At 48.2% G+C, this 22689-nt stretch overlaps 1 protein-coding gene across 36 annotated transcripts in view; it reads right to left on the bottom strand.

Moving 5' to 3' along the window:
- Nucleotides 1-21862, bottom strand: part of NRXN3 (neurexin 3) — a 1571803-nt gene extending 1549941 nt beyond the window's left edge. For all 36 annotated transcript variants that reach the window (XR_006705193.1, XR_006705194.1, XR_006705195.1 and 33 more), the window contains exon 1: nt 21533-21862. The gene's annotated coding sequence lies outside the window, so the exon portion shown is untranslated. The remainder of the gene's footprint in view (nt 1-21532) is intronic.
- Between the last annotated feature and the right edge of the window lie 827 nt (nt 21863-22689).

Genomic DNA, 22689 nt, shown 5'->3' with positions numbered 1-22689 from the left:
TCTAGGCGGTTCAGCTGTAATCTTGACCCCTTCAGTCCCACTTTCACTTGATACTCAGGTTTCTTAGTGAGAGAGCCAGTTCTGTGTATAGGACAGGGGCTTTACCCTCCCCCCTCCAGCAGACTCCTGGGGTAGCCTATATTCCTAAATAGCACTGACTTGACTCTCTGGGATCCCTTTCTCTGGTGCTTTTCCAGCCTCCTCTCCCCAACTTTACAGTTACTTACCAGCTGTGTGACTTTATGCAATCCTTAACCTCTTTAAGCCTGAGTTTATGTATCCCTAGAATAGGGGGTGGGGGTTAAATTAGACAAGCTCCAAAATTACGTTTTAGCACTAACATTCCATAATTCCTTAATTGTTTGAAAGAACATTAACAGCTGGAGTCATCTGTGACAATGATATCTACTTTATCAGAACTGGACGTGGACTGATCTGTCTTCCTGGGTCCCAAGCTGACCAGGTTTTATGAAGTTTCTCTTAGCTTGGTAAAGGTTCTACAAGTCCATTTCTCCTTCCCATATTCTTATTCCATATTGAGGTAGTGAACCAGGAAGGTAGGAGGCACTGGGCAGATTGAGGAGAAATCAGGAAGTACTGATGAGCAGTAATTTCTTATAAGGAAGAGGAAAGTGCACAGGTTCAAACTCACTGGCTGACACTTCTCAGGGCCTCTCCTTCCCCTCCCCTTTTTGAATTATGTGAAATCTGCCCCAGCAATCTGGAGCCATGCCACCCTCCCTGGGGGAGGAGTTCTGATGCCAAGCTTCCGATGGCTACTCACATCAACACCCTGGGAATCATTCTCCCCACTGATCTCTCCCTTATCCCCATATCCAATTCATCATCCACTCAAGTCAAGGGGGCCACCAGAATATGCGTCAACTCTGCCAGCTGTCACCCACACCGCTGCCCCTACTCCAAGACCTAACACAGTGTCTGGACCCAGCAGGTGCTCAATAAAGATTTGTTGAATGAATGGAATCCAAGAAGACTTCTCTTTCCCTGAGAAACAGAACTGAGAGACAAGCTATTTTTGCAGGACAATGGTGAGTTCAATACTTCCCACCCAGCTAAAGCACCCAACCTGAAACCCCATACCACTGTCTGAGTGCAGAATCCCTCTTGCCCTTCTTCCCACTCAGGTTGCAAGACTCAGGAGTGACAGTGAAACCACAAGCATCTCCTCACTCTGTGGATAAGACCTAACTGTAAGTGTCAGTTTAACATCTGAGCATCATTAATGCCCAGGAAGCATCTCCTGCTCTCTGACAGGGTAACAATACCCAAACAATATATACCCTGCACTTCCACCCATGCACACCCACACATACCCCTTGCTCGGGGCAGCAGAAGGGAGCAGGGCTAGAACTCAGAACCCCCTGCTGGGGCCACATAGTACCACCCTGTAAGAATGTTAAGTCTGCCCCTCAGTCCACTGGCCTATGGTTTTCATGAATTCAAAAGACAACCTTCCCACCCACCACCCTGCAGCCCCCATCACCAGGGTCAGATATTCAGAATTTTTACACAGGTCAAAGAGGAGAACGGATGGTTTAATACCCCCTGCTCACCCCCAATTTCTGGAACTCCGCATCCATCTGCAGGGAGTCATTTACCACAAATGTCCTAAGCTGGAGAGTGACGTGAGTGGGTGGCTGTCTGGTTTCCTGACCATGCCTATCTCCAGATTTGCCTCATTATTTCACATTGGTGGCACAACCACCAGACAACCTTCCAGACAAAGACACAGAACCAGGCTCTAACAGCCCATCTGGCCATGTGGTAGACCAACTCTGGGGGCTGGGAGGGATCCCTACAAGGGGTCCTCCCATGGAAAGTCCCAGCCTCACCCTCAGTTTCATTGAATGTATTTCCACACCTGCCCCTCCAGCATGACTGCTCTGGAAGTATGTTTCGTTGTGGTTATGAACATAGCCACCGGAGTCAGACACCCTGGGTTCAAATGATACACCACTGCCCATGAGGGTGTACACCTAGAGAAGTCCCTTGACCTCTCCACTGGTCTCTGTGTTCTCTGTAAAAGGCAATTCACAATGCCTACCACACAATATTGCCAGGAGAATTAAATGCATTAACTACTGTACGTTAAACTCCGGGCACAGGGTAAGTACTCCTTCCACTGCTGTCAGTCTCCAACCTCCTAACCCAGCCCCACACACCACACTAGTTACAAATTTGCTTGCACTGAATACACGGCTCCCAAGGCCTTAAAGAATGCTCCATCCAAGTAGAAGCTTTGAAAAATAAGCAAAACAAGGCGAACATGAATTTCCCTTATACCTTTCCCGAGGTGTCTCTGTCTTTCCTGTATGTGACCTTATCTGGTCAGAAACAAACTAACTAGTTAAGCTAAAAAAGAGAGTCACCGATTCTTCCAATTCCTAGTCACACGTTTCCACAGTTGTCACCATCATTTTGTCACCAGTATCCTTAATAATACCTTCATTTGTAGAATGTCCCTCCCAATTCATCCCTCTCCCCTAGGAAGAAAACCTGTGACCTAGGGGAAAGCTCGAGGGGCAGGCATCTCAATAGTAACAGTGGTTCCTTCTGGGAGGTGGGATCCCAAGTGATCTTCATGTTCTTCTTCACATTTTTTATTTTGCTTAATTTTTGAGTTTCTCTTTCTTTACTTCTCCCCTCACCCCCACCAATGTGCATGGCAAATGTATTCATTTTTTAAAAGGAGAAAAAAATGGAAAGCTATTTCAAAAAGTCCCAGGCCTTGTCTCTAGAAGGTGGTTCATGAAGAAGAATGAAAGAGGATAATATACTCTCATTTGATCCTCAAAGACTAGGCAAGAAGTGACCCACCATAAGAAGGCACCTGAATTATGGAAGCAGGGACAGGGCATTCATTCATCCAGCAGGTGTTCACTGAGTGCTCACCCCGTGCGAGGTGCCATGTGTGAACAAAACAAAGTCCCAGCCAGCCCTCGGGGTGATGAGGTCCTATTCAGGCAGACAGACAATAAGCAAAATGAACACATACGTACTATGTCAGATGGTGTAAGGTGCTATGAGAATTAGGTGAAATAAGGGGATCTGAGGGCTGAGGAGGGACCTGCTATTCCGGAAGGGTAGCTGGGAAGGCTTGCCCAAGGATGTTCATTTTGTGCAGAGACCTGGGGAATGGAAACAGCCAGGGGAGTGGCCAGGATAAACCATGGAGGTTGGACTGGGCTTAGCAAGTTCAAAAAGCAGCATGAGCAAGGAGAATGAAAGGAGAAGAGGGTGGACAGTTCTGGGGCCAGATCTGGTGGGGCTTTGTGGTCATACTTAGAGCTCTCCACCATGGTTCACTGCATAGGAAGCCACTGGAAAGGTTTGAGCACAGTAACATAATTTGACTTTCATTTTAAAGGATCATTCCAGCTGTTGTGTGTGTGGGGGGGGGGGGGGGCGGGAAATGCACAGAGGCGAGAGTGGAAGCAGGAGTGCAGTAAGGAGGACCTTGTAATAATCCAGGCAAGAGGTGGTGGCAGTGGTTTGGACCACATGAGTAAGAAATATGGCCCTATTCTGGGTCCATTTTTAAGGGAGAGCCTACAGGCTTTACTGACAGCTTGAAGTCGGGACAGGAGAGCCAGAAGGGAGTCAACAACAATCCTCAGTGTTTTAGGTGTGAGCACCTGGGAGGATGACGTTGCTTTCTTCTCAAACAGGAAAGACTGGGCAGGGTAGGAGGTCAAATTAAAGGACATAAAAGCACAGAAAGTTTGAGTTGAATCAGTGTTCAACAGCAGGTAGAGATGATAGCTAAGCAGGTGCATGTTCACACTTGAGTTGAAGGGAGAGGTCCAGGCCAGACATACAATTCCGAGAGCACTAAACTAGTCCTCATTTGACATTCCAAACCAAGCTACGGGGTGGGTGTGACTTCATTCCTGTTTTGTAAATGGCAAACCTGGGACTCTTAAAGGAGGAGTTACTTGCCCAAAATTTATATACACAGAATAGACTCATCTGCATTCACAACTGAGTCAGTCTGATGCCAAGGCCCAGGACTCAGACCTTAAAAAACCCAGATTATAATAACCAGAAAGCCAACTCAATTAACATGGCAGCCTGTACTCCCCCGCTCAGTAAGCTGAGCCCCACCTCCTTCTGAGATCGCAATTATTCTCATTGACTGAATATCCATGGCATATCCTGGCCCCAAAGTGATCTAGCTGTTATGCACAGACTTCTGCCTTTGTCTCCTGATTTGCCCCTGAGTATCCAAGGAACCTGAAATCAGGCTCCAAATGCCAACCTTCAGCACACTAGCCTCACTGCCCCATTAATTCCTGCCAGGCTCCTCCCTGGGCAGGTACTGCAGGTGTCTGCGGCACATTTGGGAGGTAACCGTGAGCCTGGAAATCCCATGGCCTTAACCACAGCTGGCTCCTCCCTCTGCGGGAACCTGGTCAAATCATTTGACTGCTAAGCCTCAGTTTCCTCAACTAGCAGAAGGTGGGGGTTAGACTAGAATCTTTCAAGAGTCTGTGAAATACGCAGAAAGTCAAGTTTTTCTAAACACAGGTATCCTGCAGTAGAAAACCCTTGGATCCAGCAGTCCCTTTTTGAATCCTGTTCTGACACTCACTGTCTTGGGGAGCCATCACCGATTTAGTCCCTCCATCCTGTCCCTCTATCTCTAATATGAGGGTGACAATATCAACCTTCCAGGGGTGTGGGTAGGACAGTCATATGGCACATGGGTGTTCCCTATATGCTCACTTATAAAAGTCCCAAGAGCACACAGTGAGCCCAAGATCCCCACTCCACTTAGGGACTCCCCTTGCTCCACAGCACACAAGAAGGACTCTGGCATGTTCCATGCAGCCACCTGATGATTTCTCTCACCTCCTGACTCGACCTACCCAATCCCTGAAACCCTGAGACCCTAATAGCTCACCCTTCCACTTATCCCTTGTCTCATTTCTTCAACTCCTGCTTCTAAGAAAACCCAGGTCAAAATATCAGGAGGGAGAAAGATGAAAAGAAAATCTGCTGGCCTGTCCCACCCATTACCAGAAGCAGAGGCTTGCTATTAGCAGAATCCAAGTGACACATAATAAAAATTACCACCATCATCAGTATCATGGCTATGGCTGCTGTAGACCAGGCAGAACCAAAGTGGTATGAAAAGGGGAGCAGACCATGGATGTGGCATCAGATCACTTGGGTTCTAATCCTCCCATACCAACTACAAAGTAGCCTTAGAGAAGTCATTTGATTCTGAGGCATCCCCCAATAACAAGGATTATGTTATAACTCTGATTTATGGACAATGACACTGGACTCAGGAGGTGAGGAATCCACTTGACTAATAGATAAGCAGCAGGAAGTTACCCTAGGTCTGCATGTGTGATCCCAAAACTCATGCTTTTCTGCCACATCTTGATACCCAGAGCATTGCAGGCTTTCAAGTCAGAAACTACTGGATTTATATCTCACTTACTTGCTGAGAGGCTTTGGGCAAATTACTTAACCTTGCTGAGCTTTTATTTTGATCATCTATAAAGTGAAGATACTGCTGCCTGCCTCATGGGTCATATCATGAGGGGCCAGATAGCACAGGAATAGCTCGGACACAGTGCATGCATGAAGCAGCCCCCCAGTGACTTAGAGATACCTTCTCACTGCTACCTCAGGGCTATTGCAGAACAAGAAATGTTTGTATGGTCCAGACAGTCCTGGAACACAGTAGGTCCTCCATACCTGTTCTCTGAAACTTAAAAGCCAAATGTCCAATGCTACATGACTATGAATGATAAAGCTAATATTTAAACATGGCTCTTTTGCCCTAAGTCTATAGATCACCTAAAAGTCATCTCAGAGCAGTTGGGTAATCCTGAAACCTGAGAGCACCATATCCCAGGCCCCTCTACCCCCACCCCATCATTCTAGCTCAATTTCCAGCTACTCAGAGTCACACACAGGAGGAAAACCACCATGGCAGAAGAGCCCCCTTTTTGTCAGCTCAGGGTGGGATGCCCTAGTAAAACTTCTGCCTTCAATTCAGGGAACAGAAACAAAAAGCATCCTATTGACTTTGAGGCATAAAGCAAATTAATTCTCCAAACATAGTCCAGAGCACATAACAGCCCAGCAAGGGCCAGCTAAATATGATCAGAAACCAGCAAAGCAATTCTGAAGCCATCAGATCCCTGAGGAAATGAGGATGTTGCCAAGGCACCTATCAATCAAAGCTGATCCAGGAGGAGTTGTGCATGTACACACTGCAAAAGGAATAAAAAAAAAAAAAAAAAACTCAAATCCATAAAGAATGAACTCGAGTTCCTGCACCTCAGGCTGTACCCGGGAAACCACAAGTCCCTTTAGAAGTATTCTGCAAGAAGCACCCACACTCAGGCTTCCCTAAAACACCCTTAGCCTCTTTTCTCTGAAGAATGACAAAAAACCACAGGAGAATGCTGTTGACAGATGAAGACTGGCTTGGTCCTTTGTAAGTTATCCTCTTGCTCTGCCTGTGTGCCAGGATGAGTCACAGGCACCCACGTGGACCATATTCTGGGCTGGGCTCAATGATCCAGCTTGGTGGCTTCTGCTGAGAGAGTAGACCCATGTCAGCCATGCAGTGTCCTCCTTGCTCCGAATTCTGGAAATCCAGGGACTTTCCCTTCCCATCTCTAGAGTTCTCTTACTACAAAGGTAAAAAGGCCACCCTGCTGCTGTAATATGTCCCATGTTCCCCGGGACACACACACGAGAGTCCTGATGTCTTTACCCACTATCCTGCAGCGACCAGCATCCACTCTACCCCCACTCATAGTGAAGTAGCCACATGGTTGGGACTGGATGCCTCTGTCTGCTGTCAGGGCAGAGCGAGAGGTTATAACTGCTCAGAGTTGTTACAACTCATTCAGAGAGGGACCTGTGACCTAATTGGTCCAACCAAAAGGAGGCCCAAGACTTTTGTCCAATGGCTGGGGGAAGAGAATTTCTTTACTTTCAAGGGTGAGCTGTACCCACATGAGCTCTAGAGTTGCAGAGCCATTTTACTACCATCGACAGAGCCAGCCTGAGGCCCTGACAATATTGGGCATCCCTAGACTGAACCACAGCTGAGGTCCTTTCTCCAAAACTTGAGTTATGTAAACTCCAAACTCCATTCCCCAGAGCTCCCTCTGTATTAAGCCAGATTGAGTTGGGATTCCAATGACTGAGATCATCCCAACTGAAACACCTACCATTCCAGGTCCTTTGAAAATGAGCTGGAACATCCTTCTCCAGCCCCATCTCTCACTCAGTCCTCTACCTATGTGCTATAAAAGGTCAATCTCCTATGTACTGAGAACAAATTCCTCATTTTCTTGCCTTTCCTCATGTGGTTTCCTTGGCCTGGCATCCTCAGTCCTTCTCTTCCATCTACTGATGTCATTCTTTAAATTCCATCTTCTCAGTGAAACCTTCCTCACACTCCCTTACTTCTCAAGAAGTAATCCTCCCTTCCATGAAAGCCCATGTGGTTCCTTCTATCCTGGATCTAGGCCCTCTGCTGTGGTTACATACAGTCATAATGTCCTTCACTAGAAAAATGCCAACCATTACTCTCTTCTGTGTCCCTAGCACCAGACACAATGCCCCACCCCCTCCCGAGGCAAAGGAAGTACCTTGTAGATATTTGCAAAACTGAATATGTGGAAACCTGCACCAGGCCAGCTTGGTCTGTGAGTAATACTGGCATTCTAGAGGGCATTCTTCTCTCACACCCCATCTCCTAGGCCTCCATAGACCCACAGATGTGCATATGAGAGATAATGGCATGGGGTACACTGTGGATAAGGAATGGGGTAGGAGATCATTGAAGGGCAGAAAATCAGACCTGTATTGCAAACTTCCTTTCTATACAGTATCCAAACTCAATCAAGGTCACTGGAGCCCCTCCATCCAGCCTGAATGGGCTCCCTTTATACCACTTCTATCAAATCCACCCCCAACCATCATCATGCAACTCTCGCTAGCTCAGCTCCCCAAGTTCCAGCTTCAGCTCTGTCATCAACCACCTGTGTATTCTTGGGCAAGTCATTTAACTGCTCCTAGCCCCCATCTCTACATTGAGGAAGGTGAACCAGCCATGCGCTAAGGTTCCACCCACTCTCTAGGATGCTAAGGTTCTATATAAGAGAATGGAATCTCTCCTTTCCAAACCCCCCATTGGGAGAAGTCCCAGACTCTAACACTAAATAAGGGCCAGGATTTTTCCCACCCTTCAAACCTTCTTCTGTCCCTTCCTTATTTCCTGGCAAAGGGACACATTTCCTCCCAAAGGGCCTAATATGGTGCTTGTCTTAGGTACCAAGGAAAGAGAGGCTCAGCAATCCTTCCTTAAGACAGAAGATCTTAGATGCCAAAATTTGCCAACTGCCTCATTACACCCAAAATCTAAATCTGGAAGCTCAACGGCATGAGAGGCTGTTGTGAAAAGTGCTCATGATATATTCTTTAAGTGAAAAATCAAGCTAGTGTGAGAGCTTCCAAAATGTGATGTTGGTGCCTGGCACAGAGTGGGCTCTCAATTAGTATTTGTTAAATGATAGAATGAACTTCTTTAAAAACAAAATAGCACACCCTGGTTTGTGGATGCTTAGAAATGAAGCTGGAAGGACAGCTATCAAAATTTTCCCACTGGTTATTTCTGGAGGGGGGATTTACAGGTGACTTCTTATTTTTGTTTTTAGTATTTTCCAAGTGTTCTATAACAAACACACATTATTCTGTAATAAGAAAGCAAGTCGCTTTTTTTAAGGAGGTGAATGTAGAAAAATAAAAGTAACCACACACATATGATAAAAGTGCGTGTGCCGGTCATCCAAACGCCACAGCCCACACACAAGCCAACCTCCTTACCTCCCACACATCCCACCCCTTCTCGGAGAAAGCGTCCCTGCCTTCTTTTTTCTGTCTCAATTCCAGGAATCTGGGGAGTGGCCTTCAAGTGTTAGGCTCATCAGAGTCAGAGCCAAGTACTGAGGCAGCCCCCACCACGCCAAGGGCTGCAGAAAAGCAGACGAAAAGCTTGACTGCCCACTTCTGGCATCCCCCTGGCCAGAGCCACCCTGTCAATCCTGGAAGAGGACTCCAGGAGGGTACAGAGAGGCCTCCATCTCATAGGATGCTCGTCTCCATACACATATTTGCTCACCTGCATGTCAGGTCAGAAAGGAGGTTGAAGAAATGAAGTCCTGTGTCCTAGCAAACTTTTCAGGAATTCAGTATTTCACCAGTGCCCTGTGAACACATTTCCTTTCTCTTCATATGTGGTCCTGACTCTCCCTCATGACTCTAGACCAAGTCCGTGACCTGGGTCCCTATACTTCTTCCTACCTCAACTCACATCTGCTCAGTGCAGATCAGCTCAGGGTGGACCAGAGGACTCCGTAGCTCAAAGGCAGAGGAGACCTCAGATGAACACAGGGAGGGTGTTCAGAGGAGGAGGGAGGGAACTGCAGGTGACCAGCATCTCACTAATTAGCAACAGGTAGGGCTGAAAGGTAGAGGACAGAGGGTAAGCATTCCCTATGGGGCTTGTGGGCCAACAGACCCAAAGGCTGGCCTTGTGGCTCTTGTGAGAGGAAAGAAAAATGGAGACTGCTCATGATACAGAGACTGCTCTGGCTGCTCCAGAGAGGACCTTTGTTCCTCCCTCTGGGTTCTCCCTGACCCAGAACAAGCAGGCCTGTGGGCCTTGGGAGAACCCCCACCGTCAGCCACTCTTTGTGATTAGCACTGCCTGACAGGGGAGATCCAAGCAGCCCAGATGGGGTGGATTTCAGATGGTCCACCGTCTGTAAACTCAAACTCTCACAGCCTCAGTTTCCTCACCTGCAAAAAGAGGATAAGAATTCCTACTGTTTACTTAGTTATTGCAGGTATTCAGTGACATAATTTTGGCCAAGGATTTTGCACAATGCTTGGCACCTAGAGCTCCACACATGGCCAGAATTATCAGTATTTTCTTTTTTTCAATTATTTTAACGTTTATTTATTTTTGAGAGACAGAGCACAAGCAGGGGAGGGGCAGAGAGAGAAGAAGACACAGAATCCAATGCAGGCTCCAGGCTCTGAGCTGTCAGCACTGAGCCCAACGTGGGGCTGGAACACACAAACCACGAGATCACGAGCTAAGCCGAAGTCAGATACTTAACCATGCAGGTGCCCCTTATCAGCATTTTCTTAACTTCTCTGGTTTTTCCTTGCCCCCACCTCATCCTTCTGCCCTCAGAACAAATACCAGGTCTTCTGAGGTGGGATGTTTGAGGTGGGGGAAGAAGGTCAGACAGACTTCAGTTGTTGTCCCAGCCTGGGCACTTCTCTGTGCCTCTGTTTCTCCCTTTGCAACATGGTAATAACAACAGTACTCCCTTCTGAGACTAAGCGTGAAGATAAAGTAAGAAGGGGAGGCCTTTATAATAGGGCCTGTGCAGAGTGAGCACTTGATCAATCTTAGCTGTCATTTCCTCCACACCATCATGCTACCTCAGGGCTCCAAAATTTGCAGTGCCCCCCGTACTTTTTCCTTCAGAGCAACTCATCATAACTAATGATTACATATTTCTTCGTGTTGTTTAATATTTGCCCTTCCGCCCAAGCTTAAGCTCCATCAGAGATAAACCAAGTGTCTCTCTTCATTGTGGCTATATTCCCAGCACCTGGTATGGTGCCTGGATATAGTAGGTGTTTAATAAATATCTGTTGGATGAATAAATGCACGAACAGATAAATAGAATAGTAGCCCTAGCATGGATGATCACCAAGGTCCCTTCCAGCTCTGAGAGTCTGTGACTATTCTCCATTTTTTGACAGCTTTGGAAGAAAAGTTTAAAATGAGCCCCAGAGAAGCTGTTTCACCGATCCCTGGGGAAGACTCAGGGTGGTTGCTGCTGACAGACTTCCAAACACTCAAGTTGTGCAGAGATTTACTCTGATTTTTTTAAACCTGAGAAGGGAGCCTGCCGAATTTCCAGGTTGAAATCATCCTCTCCTCCCTCAGGGCTGCTGCGCACAGGGCACCACGCAAGGCTTGGCAGTGGGTAGCAGGGACCCAAGCCAAGTGACAGGCCTTCCCACGCCAGTAGTGGCCAGCGGGTCCTGAGCAAGAAAGGCCTCGTCTCACAGAGCAACAGGTAACCACAGCAGTCCCTGGCCTCGCCTTTTTGCCCTCCAAAGAGAGAGGGCTTCACAAGTACTGGCATGGGACAGAGGGGGCTCTGAGGCTGACCTTGTATGTCATGACTTCACCCAGCCACAGAAAGTGCTTGCTTTGAATGCAGATTCCTGGGCCCCACCCCAGGACTCCTAACTCAGATGTGCAGTGGGCTGGGCTTGCGAATATGCATTTTATAAGAGCTCCCCAGACATTTTGATGCATACCAAAGTCTGAAAGAGGCTCTTCTCAGAAGGAAACCAATCAAGATAAGCAGTGTCCCCACTGGGTCCTGGGTGTGTATAACTAATTACTTCCACAATTCCAAAGTAACTCTGGAAACAGATGCTGGCCTAGCCTGCCAGCACCTGCTTGGTAGCAGAGAGTGTTCTGAACCACTGGTTTGCAAGCCTGACCGAATCACCCAGGCAGCTTTAAAACATACTGATGCCAGGGTCTTTCCCCTAAATATTCTGATTTAATTAACATGAGGTACAACATAGGTTTGGGACTTAATACAGTGATTCTAATATGCAGCAAAGTTTGAGAACCACTGCTCTAACTGAATGTCACCACCCAGCTCACCCTACAGGCTCCAAGCACTGCGAACACCCCAGAACAGCCTTCGGCCAACCAGAGGCTCGAGCTGAGAAAGGATCAGACAGTGGGGTTCACACGGCAAGACCCCAGATATTCCTGAGGCACATGATCTGGTCAGAGCATCCATCCTAAGAGCCCCACATACTTCCCCTCCTAGAAGCTGTAGGTGGCTTGCTGAGCAGGCCCCGTGTCCTCAGTGTGTATGAGATAATGGAACACAACAGTGAAGGTTCCTAGAGTCCTCTTTACTAACGTCTTACCTCCATTTTTACCTCAGCTCCATCCACCAACTCTGCGACCTCAGGCAAGTTAAGCTCTCCAAGCCCCACTCTCCTCATCTTTAAAATGGGAATAACACTCCCTGACACTTAGCCACTACATCCTCACAAGCGACACACAAGGCACTTAATGCACCTCCTGGCACATGGTAAAAGCTCAATCAATCTTGGCCAGAGATCAAATACCAAATGGTTCTGTTTATTGCCTATTAGATGCTGCATTCTTTTCTTTTTTTTTTTTCCTTCGCAGGAGCTTGGGTCCTTGACAGCTGTTCTGCCAACCTGATACTTTCTACTCCTCCAGGGCTCCCTTTCTTGCCAGGCTCTGCCAGCTCTTTGCTCTTGAACTTGCTACTTCACTTCTCCGAGCCTCAGTTTCCTCATCACCAAAGTGGGGGTATAAAAGTACTAGCACCAAGTTTGCTGAAGGATCCCAACATGAAGCCTGGCACAGGGTAGCTCCACAATGCAAAGATGCTGGGGAAGGTGAGGAATAATCATTTCTCCTCCTTGAATTGAGGTTCGGCAAAGAACATTCTCGTCTGCTCTGGCAGCCAGTGGGTAGAAAAGATGCCTCCTGAAGGCTCATGGGGAGATGGCAATTCCAAATTTAGAGCCCAGGGAAGAGGCAGCCCCAGCTCCCCTCTACCCCCCTGGGGCAATGTGCAGAATGCTGACTCCAGCTTGGGGCCCCTCTTACCAGCTCCCCATCCTCCTCACTCCATTTAGCTCTAGCAATCCAATTCCCTTTCCTCCACCCGGAAATCGATGTTTAATTAACACATTATTGGAAAAATAAACACAGTCTTCAATGGGACTGCAATGAAGCTAATGCAGCTCAGCTTGGGGGCCTCAGACCATCCCCTCAGTCAGAAAAAATATTCTTCTCTCCCCTGCCTCTCAACCAAGAAAAAGTTCTTCCTTTCCCCGTGGAGCCCTCCAGCATGGGGAATCCCAGATTCCTCCCTCTGTGTATCTCCCTCCCTGCCTGTAGGCAGAGAGACCACCCATCCCTTCTGACCCTTGACCTGATGATGTCCACACAGGAGGCAGGAGGTGGGATTTGGTGTCAGTACATGTATCACTATTCCCTGAGGGAAAGAGGCACCTTCTTCTGGATGCCCCTTGACTCCACCTATGAAGCTGTGGATGAGCCTTACCTTCCCCCTCCTCTCCAGACTAGAACCAGCATTCATCGAACTGAGGGCTCAGGAGCAGTCTTGCCCTGCCTGACCAGGATGATGAGCCCCGGATACCCCCTCCAGCCCTCAGCCTCAAGAGCTGATCTGAAGACCTCCCCTCCTCTAGTCCCCATTTTAGATGTTCCAACTCCTGCCCCCTCTCCTCCAGGGTTCAGGAGGGGGAACAGTGCAAGTTCTTGGAAACGGCATGAATTCTAGAGTCAGACTCAAGGTCTGTTACTTCTTTCTCACTGTCCGATCTTAGACAAGCTATTTAACCCTGTTGGTTTCCTTGTCAGACAAATGAGAACACTACCTATGTAAAGGAAATACGGCAGAACACCACGCTTCGCTTACAGCAGGTGCTAGATGACAGTCCACTCGCCCGACTCTCCCACTAAGGGCCAGGCCCTACTGTGGGGGCCTTGGGGAGTGTGAGCCCATCAAGGATCAGGGCCACGGAGCAGAGAGAAATACATTGCAGGTTCTCTGCCTTCTGCCAACTCACCACCATCCCAAACAACCTAAATTCCTCCCTCTGACAAGATGGCCTGAAGTGAGGAAGAAGGTAACAGACACCGTGGGGAACAGAGTTTCCAAGTGTCATCACAGAGACAACCAGCAGTGCCACTACAAGGCCAGCAGTGTCCTCCCCCTAAGCCTAAAGTGGCAGCAACTGACTGGCACTAATATCTTCAGCATGTCCCAGAGTTGTCAGTCAGACTGCCCAGCAAGTGGGTCAGTTCTCAGAATCAGGTTCCCAGACTTGGGGAACTGGAGGACACGCCCACAGAGGTGGTATGACACAGTAGTGAAGACCAGAGGCATCCGAGCCAGGCCCACTGGATTCAAATCGTGACCTTGCCATTTCTACCCACAGTACCTTGGACATGTTATTTAACCTCTTTAGGCCTTGGGGAAGGGGGCGAAATACAGAAATGATAATAATAGCACCCACCTCATAGGGTTTGGCAAGATTAAGGGAGATAATGCATGTCAGGGGCTTAGCATAGTATCTGGCACAAAATAGGACTCAAATGTTGGCTAGTGTAGTAAGAGTAGTGAGGTTAGTAGTAGTAGTGATGTTTATAGAAAAACTAATCAAAAGATTCAGGTCTTCATTCTTTACAAATGTGGGATAAGTGGAAATATCTCTGGGGAAAGGCTCTACTCCCAGTCACCTTCTTCCTAAAATTGGATTTCCGTCTCTTGTATTCCCCTTTCCTCTCTCTACCCATTAACAGAAAGTGGGTGATGCCATCTCAAAGAAAGATGACTATATATTTTATCATCCAAACCAGGACACTTTTGAAAGTTAATAATTATACACTAGGACAAAGGCCTAGACGAGAACTGTCTCTGCAAACCAGGGCATCTGGTCACCCCATCTCAAGGTCACACAGAAACAGCTTCATGCCCTATCTCAAGATCCAGGCACGAGGTAAGTCTTCCCTGGTTCTCAGAATCCACTTTACTCTGGCCTCCTTTCCCCCAGCACCCTGACCCCCAAAACACACACACACATAAATACAACACACACACACACACACACACACACACACACACACACACACACACACAGGGCTAGGAGGTCTAACCCCTCCCCAAGTCACAGTCAGTTCCTAGGGGTGAAGCAGAGGGATTTGGTAGGGGCCCTTCACCCACATTTCATGGCATCATGCTCCCCAGCCAGCCACTGGACATAGAAATGAAACACATCAAGGCTAATGTCTGACCTCATGCCTCCCTTTTTTTGAGAAACAAGGGCTAAGCCAGTCTAGGAGAAGTATTCAAGCTCCCAGGTCAACAAGATCCAGTCACCAGCTGCTCGGACTTCTGAATGGAGCCCCAGCTGTATATGAGAGTAACCTTAATGGGTAGGGCTCCATGGGACTGAGAACCTAGAGCATGCGACTGCAGTCTCTTCCTCCAGTACATTCAGAGGATGACCTTGACTAGCTCTCAGAGACTCCAGTAACCTTGGAGTATAGGCCAGCAGTCTTCCTCCAATCTCTCTCTACTCTGTAAGAATCAAGTCTGCCCTCTTTAAAGACACACCTACTCCCACTCATCTCACCTGGTGAGGAGAGACCCACTCCTCTGACAGAGGAAGGAGGAGAACTAAGAGGGGCCCTGAGGCTGCCACTAACACACTATCCTTTGAGAAAGAGTGCACACTCACAAGGCAGCATGATGGTGTGAAAAGAGTAATACCTGAACAGCCAGGAAACCTGGACTCCAGCTTTGTCTCTGGATCAAGTGTCTTTGGACAAACCACTTAATCTCTGGAAACCTCAGTTTTCTCGTCTGTATTTGAGGGCACCGGGTGAGATGATCGCTCAACTCCCTTTTACCTCTAACAGTATAACATAAGGGTTATGAACTGGGCTCTAAGAGTTCAAGTCCTTGAACTGACAGGTTACTACATTACTTTGTGTAAGTCTAAGCCTTGGTCTCCTCCTCCTTTGTCCAAGGCAGGTAATAAGAACATACTGCATTGAGCAGTCTGGAGAATAAAATGAGATACTGAATGTTTACAAAACAACTCATCTTGGTGCAGAACTTGGTACATATCAAGGTCCTCAAAAATGGCAGCCATACCAATACTATTACCACTACCACTATGATGATGATGGCTAATATTACAGGGATGATGAAGGAGGCAGAGTCACTCTGAGTCAGGCATGGAGACCTTTCTCAATTAGAAAGTTTCATACTTTCCAATCCCTCCAGCAGATCTGGGACTTGCAGGGAGGGATAAGACAGCCAGAGGCCAAGTTCAGCCTTCCCAGAAGACAGGTCCAAACTGCTAGAGAAGAAAAGAGAACCCCAATACCAACCCCATATGGTTCTTTCCTCCAATCAACAAATATTTGTTGAGCACCTACTACGTGGCAGGAAGTGTCCTCGGTGCTGGGAACACTGCGATGAACAGAAACAAAGCCCTTGAGCTCCTGGAGCTTGCATTCTAGAGGAGACGAGATCACCTTAACACTTCAGTATATAATACAGTACTAGGTAGCGATTAGCAAATTTGAATTAAAGGCAGGGTAACAGGCTGGAAAGTGGCTGGAGGTGGGGTCAGGGGGTTATTTTAGAAAGCCAGTCAGTATAGTGCTCTCTGAGCAGGCATCATTTGAGCACAGACCTGGAGGAAGAGACAGGGAGCAGGCCCTGCACATAGCCCCTGCTGAGCCCCGTACTGCCACCTGTGGCTGGCCCAGATGCACGGGCCTCACTTAGTCACTGCAGAGCAGCCAGGGCTGGCCCTCAAGGGTCAGAGCTGCGCCTCAGCCATTTCCCCCTGCAGGTGCATGCTTGGGGGAGACCCGGCCTGATCACTGCCTCACTGCCGGGACTAAGGTACCAGGCAGGTAGGTTTCTAGGAGGCAAGCTTTGGAAGAGGCACTTCCACTTTTTGCAAGTCCCCCATCCACACACAAGGGTCATAAAGAGGTAAGAAGAGAGGGGGGATCCAAAGAGCATTCTCTAATCTGTGTCTGGCACAAAAATTTGCCCCAGAGGCATCCTACTCGCTATTTCTCCCCTTTCTCTGGCAATGACGTAACCCTTTCTCCCTAACTCTTCAAGGTCAGCCCCGGGAAGGGAGAGGGATGTCAGAAATGGAGGACAATCAGCATTTTGTCTGGGGAGGTTTTTTTTTTTTTCTTTCGGGCAAAATGTTTACCAATTTCATTTATAATTGCATAAAGAAGGGCACACCTTTAGCCAAAGGAGACAGAAAATGGCGTCTGATAGTTAAGGCAGCTGGAGCCCCGAGCACTGGGGGCTCGGCTGTTTTCCCGGCCCAGGGAGATCTCAGCTCCTGGGGGCTGCAGCCTCAACCAACGCCGAGCCTCCCAAGGGTGGCTGGTGCTGGGAGGGCAGGGCCCTTCTCCCTGGGGCTCCGGAGGTGGTGGGGAAACCCTCAATTTCGCCCACCTCTCTGCCTTCAGTCTGCATCCGCCCACCAGTCATCCACAAGCACCCCCCCCCCCCCCCGCCCACAGGCTGGTTTGGGGATGTGGGGACCTCACGCAACGCTTCCACTGGAGACCCGAGAGGTTTCTCCCCCTCCACCCCCTTCTCAGCTATCCTGAACACTCCATTGCCCTCTGTCTCCCACTGAACACCCTCGCTTTTTGCCCTCCCCTCCCCAAGGGGAAGTCAGCTTCCCAGGGCTGGCACCCCACACGTCTCCAGAGCCCCGCGCACAGCCATGGCCAACAGTCACACTCCGGCGGCACAAACAGGCAGTCAGCCTCCTGCGTGACCCGCACACATGGTGTCGACACTCCCATGTGGTCCAACTGGACGCACACTGGTGTCTGACAAAACACAAACATCCCCCCAGCCCCCACCCGAAGGGCAACACAAAGGCCACGAAGAATTTCAAGACCAGACGACATCGGACATCAGAGAGAGAGCCGGGTAGGACAAAGACATCACTCCGTGCTCGCAACGAACAACGACAACTCTGGGACGTTCTGCAGTGCCCTCTGGCTTGACACAGCCCACTGAGCAGAGCTGTGTGTGTTGGCGTGTGTAAGAGAGCATACATATGTGTGGGTGTGGGGGTGGTGTCTCTCTCTACTGTCCAAGCAGCAAACCTCCCCAGAGGTAACCCAGTCCAGACTCTGATTTCCCCGTAACCTTCCTCCAATGTGCCGCAAACGCATATTACACGGATGGTTAAATTGGATCATTATCACTGGGTGCTTATTTGGCCAAAAAAAAAAAAAAAAAAAAAAAATCATTAATGTCATCTACCCCCACTCCACTCCCCTTTTCAAGAGGCGCCCTCCCCCAAAGACTCTCCAACATGCTAATCCCATGAACTGCGACACACCACAGCTTTCGGGAAAGAATAATGGCGAAGAGAAAGAAGAGAGCAGTGTGGGGAAGAGACGTGGATAACGTTACTGCATTGCCCGTATGAAGATGGGTGGAAAGGAGCCATGGTGGAGGTAGGGGTGGGGAGAGCCACAGAGGGGAATGAAACCAAACGAAATCCAGCCCTTGGTCGCCTGTGTCCGTGTGTGTGAGTGTGTGTGCAAGAGCGTGTGCAAGTGCGTGTGTAGATGTGCCGACTTAGCCCTCCTATCAGAAGGCTGCATCCGTGTGGCATGTAGGAAAGGCCATCGCACCACTGTTGTGTTGCAAAAAAAAAAAAAAAAAAAGGAAAGAAAAGAAAAGAAAAAAGAGCCGCAGAGCCATCAGAATCAGAATTTTCTCATCGAGATGGAAAGGGCTAGAGGAAAGGGGGAGGGGGCGTATGGGTAGGGGAGAGCCGCGTGTGGCAATAGAAGGCAAGAAGAGCATGGCAAAATTGGGGGAGGATAAAGGGGGTAATTGGTGGTGGGGGGGAAAAAAACTACACGAGCGCCTGAGACACACACACAATACCCAAACGCCAACCCCACCGCTCCACTGTTCATCTAAGACTGACAACCTGTCCCCCATCTCCCGCTGCCTCTCTGTGCCCCCAAAGCTGGTGCCGGTGGATTTCTCTATCTCGGTTTTGCAGCAGTGGGCTAATTACAACCAAGCCCCCTTACCAAATTAACCCCTCCCCTCCCTCTCTTTTTCTCTCTAAAAGGCCAATTGAAGAATAATGTGTTTTTAGAGATAATGGATTTTTTTTCCCAAGGAGCGAAAGAAAGGGGGATGCAGAACAGAAATTCTGCAAACCGGTGACTTCCGACCCCATCTCCATCTCCCCTCGTATCCCCACTCGCTATAGCTTCTCATCTACCATTTTCCAACCATCCCCTTGTCCCCCACCACCCAAAAGAAAAGACCTTCCTACCATGCATATCGACAAACACACCAACCGCCACCCAATCTCAGTAGCCGATCTCAAAACCCCAAGCATCAATCCACCTCAATACATTCTTTCCCTTATATAAGAAGCAAATCATCAACATATTCAGTAGAAACGCAGCATTAAAAAGAAATTAACAAAAAAGGAGGCCAGACCCCGTCAAACCCCCAATAATTAATAACAGGGAGCTACCAGAGAAGCAAAGAAGTAGTTGTCTCTCAAAATCTAGAATCCCTTTGATTTCTGGCCCCCTCATCTTAAGAAACAATTTTTTTATATCATTATTTCACTAGAAAGGGCCGGAAAGCTCCAGAAAAGGGCATTCGCACAGTCCGGTTGTTCAAAAAAAAAAAAAATTAACCCAGCCCTGTTGCTCACTTTAATAACGAACTTCCAGCATCCAGCCTTTTCCCCCTCTTCCAGAAGGAAGACTGGCTCACAGGATGAACCCCAGGCTGCAGAAAATGGGCCAAGAGCCCTTGCTCTCCACTCCCCAACCAAAAAAAAAAAAAAAATCAAACAATAGGAATATCTCTGCACAACCAGCACCCATCTGAAATATCGTTTGCCCCAATATCACTTAGGCAGATTAAGCTAGAAGATTAAAAAAAAATACCAGCCTTGCTATGTCTCTCCCCCCCTCCAACCCTCCGCCACATACCCAGTAGCCCTTAGGTAAACTTGCCCATCATAACCAGCGGGACCATTTTAACTCGAAAGGCGATGCAGAAGCCCTTGAACGATGAAAGGAGACTCTACCCCAGAATGGCAAATTCATAGAGGGCTAGTTCTTCAGGTTCGCCAGACCTAACCTCCAGGTGCCCCCAGATAGACTATCCCGAGCACAGAGTCACCCAGTGCGCTGGGAGTTCAAATTTCCATTGGAACCTTCATCACAAAGGCAAACGGTCATCTGACCCCTGAAACTACACTGTCCTCCAGGTGTGATGAGGAGTGACCCTCATGCTCCCAGGGCCATCCATAGGACCCAGGGCAGAGAAAGAATTAGGAATGTTGAGGTGGATTGGTCTAGTAAAAGGAAACTATCTCCCCAAGCGGGAATGACCGGAGGAAGCGGGAAGAGGACGGCCCCAGCTCTCCCACTTTTCCTAGGTGGTCTGACTGTGTCTTGCTCCATCCTAGCCTAGCTGTTAATGATCTCTGACCTTTGCATTAAAAAAAAAATTAAAAATCAGTGATCAGGGGAAAGAAATCCTACCTTACCTAAACCCCTGTAAGAGTTAGCAAAAATACAGTTGTCTCACTGCATGATGATATTTCTATATCAAGATCAAAAGAGGAGGCATTTAATGGAGGGAGGAAGAAATTTATGTTTTTTAACAAGTAATCACAGGGTAAGTCACCTGCAAAGCAGCCGAGCCCATAGGTTGGTATTACATCACTGGCCTAGGAAGGGATGGGGGGTGGGGGGAGGACAGATTATTTTTCCCTTGTCATCAGGATGATGTTTCTAAAGCAGTTAAGTTTCATGGTTAAAAAAGAGAGAGTGAAAGAGCCAAAACTCTGGGTACAACACAATACCTTGAAAAAAAAGACATCGAACCAGCCTTTAAGGTCACTGAGAGCTTGCAAAACCCACAGTGCTTACACAGAGTGGAAGTTTTCAGGCAAGCCTGCTACTAAATCATTAATATAAACAAATGGAAGGCAGAGAAGGAAGATTCCCTTGTAACGGATCCAAACAGGAGCATACACGCGCACACACACATACACACGCACACACACACATACATACTCCCTTTTCACCTCTGATTATGCCCACCTTCACAAAAAGATAGCGGGAGTCCAACCTGAATCTTGAGACTCAAGAACCACATCCCCACACCCCTTCCAAAAAAAATCTATTTCTCTCTCTCTCTCTCTCTCTCTTTCACACACACACACACACACACACACAAACACACACACACACACACACACCCCTCTCAATTCCTCAACAGCTAGGGAAATCCCTGTCTCAATTCAATTTTGTCTTATGATCCTCAGAGTGTCTCTTCTCCTTCTCATTTGAACCAGCCCTCCCCCCCAAAAAAAAAAATAATAGGGGGAAAGTAACTACAAAATGCCAAAAAACTATCTGCCCAAAATGAAGTGACAAGCACACATCATTTCAGACTAAAAATCCAAGCAAATAGGAGAAAGACTTAGAAGAAAAAAAGATTTTAAAAAATCTAAAACATTCTCTGACTTTTCCAACATCTGGAGCAAAAGAACTCAACTTCCAGGAGCAAGTGAAGGAAAAGAAAGGCAGTTGAAAAGCCATTCCCGTGGTCAGCTGAGACTCTCTGATCCAGCATCCAAAAAAAAAAAAAAGAAAAGAAAAGAAAATCTAGGTTGGTGGCTCCCAACTGAAAACTTCTACCCTCTCAGGAGCAACCTCTTCCCAGAACCAACAAGAACCTTGAGTTGTTTCACATCCTGCCTGCCTGCCTTTCCCCCAAAACCTTACCTTTCCAGTTGAACAGAAGATTTGGGATCTGTTTGTTTGTTTGATGTTTAATCAACTGAGTTTGCTGGGTATGTTTCCTCTTTGGAAAGGTTCAAATTCCAGAATATTTCTCTCTCCTTCTCCTTTTCTCTCTCTCTGGGAGGGAGTGGCGGGGAAGAAGGGAGGGGGGTGTCGGAGGTGTGAAAAGCAGGTCCGCGGTGGCTCAAGATGCTGGCGGCTGTGAGAGAGGGGAGGACACGCTCGCCTCTCTCTCTCAGGGAGTTGCATGCAAGAGGAGATGTGTAGGGCTGAGCTCGGAGCCTGAGACTGCCGGGGAGCCCAGGAATTTCACGCACTCCAGAGCCGGCCCCTCCCTCTCCCACACAGACCCCGGCATTTAAAGAGACAGCCAAGCTGCCTGGCTCAGGGCTTCACCTCCTCCCTGACTGTTTTGCAAACAGCTGAGAAGATATCATCAGGGAGGGGCACTGTGCAGCCCCCTAAGACTAAGAGGCAGTGTCAGGAGCTCAGTTCTCCCCCTACCCCAGCCTGAGGAAGGTTCTTTGCCAGAACCGAAGCAGGAATGAAAATAAAGACAAAATCTTCATTTATAGGTTCAGTAGACTAAGCCACTTCCCCACTGCTGAAGATGCATGTGTCTCATTGCAGACAGGGAGTGGAAAGGACCCTGACCTAAAAGCATGCCTCAGTTTCCCCAAGTAGCCACTCCTTGCAAAACCAGGGCAATCCTTGAGCATCAGATGGAGGCTAGGGCTGTAACTAGGACACAAAGCCATTCCTTCAACAAGCACTTTGGATGCCTGCTTAGGAAGAGGCACAGCATATAGGATGAGGGCTGGGGACATAGAAATGAAGGTGACAAACTGGGCTTCCCCTCCAAGGGCTGCGAGTTACAAAGACAGATGGAGGCATAGCCAACCCTATGCACAGGGGCTGTGAGCTAACAAAGACAGAGGCAAGGATCTAGCATTGTGGTGGGTCAGGGGGATGGCTCCCATCTGTGGCTCACACCCTGAGCTCAGGGCCTAGGTATTTCTACTGCACCCCCAAACCCTTCAAAATCCATTGCCAGTTTTGCTGAACTAGTCTCTGTCTGTGGAAACACTTCCCCATTCAAGACTAAACAAGAGATGACAGTCGGTGGCACCAAACACAAG

Source organism: Leopardus geoffroyi, chromosome B3 (assembly GCF_018350155.1).
Source record: "Leopardus geoffroyi isolate Oge1 chromosome B3, O.geoffroyi_Oge1_pat1.0, whole genome shotgun sequence".
NCBI lineage: Eukaryota > Metazoa > Chordata > Mammalia > Carnivora > Felidae > Leopardus > Leopardus geoffroyi.
The sequence above is the reverse complement of the archived record's forward strand: the minus strand, read 5'-3'. Positions and strand labels throughout refer to the sequence as shown.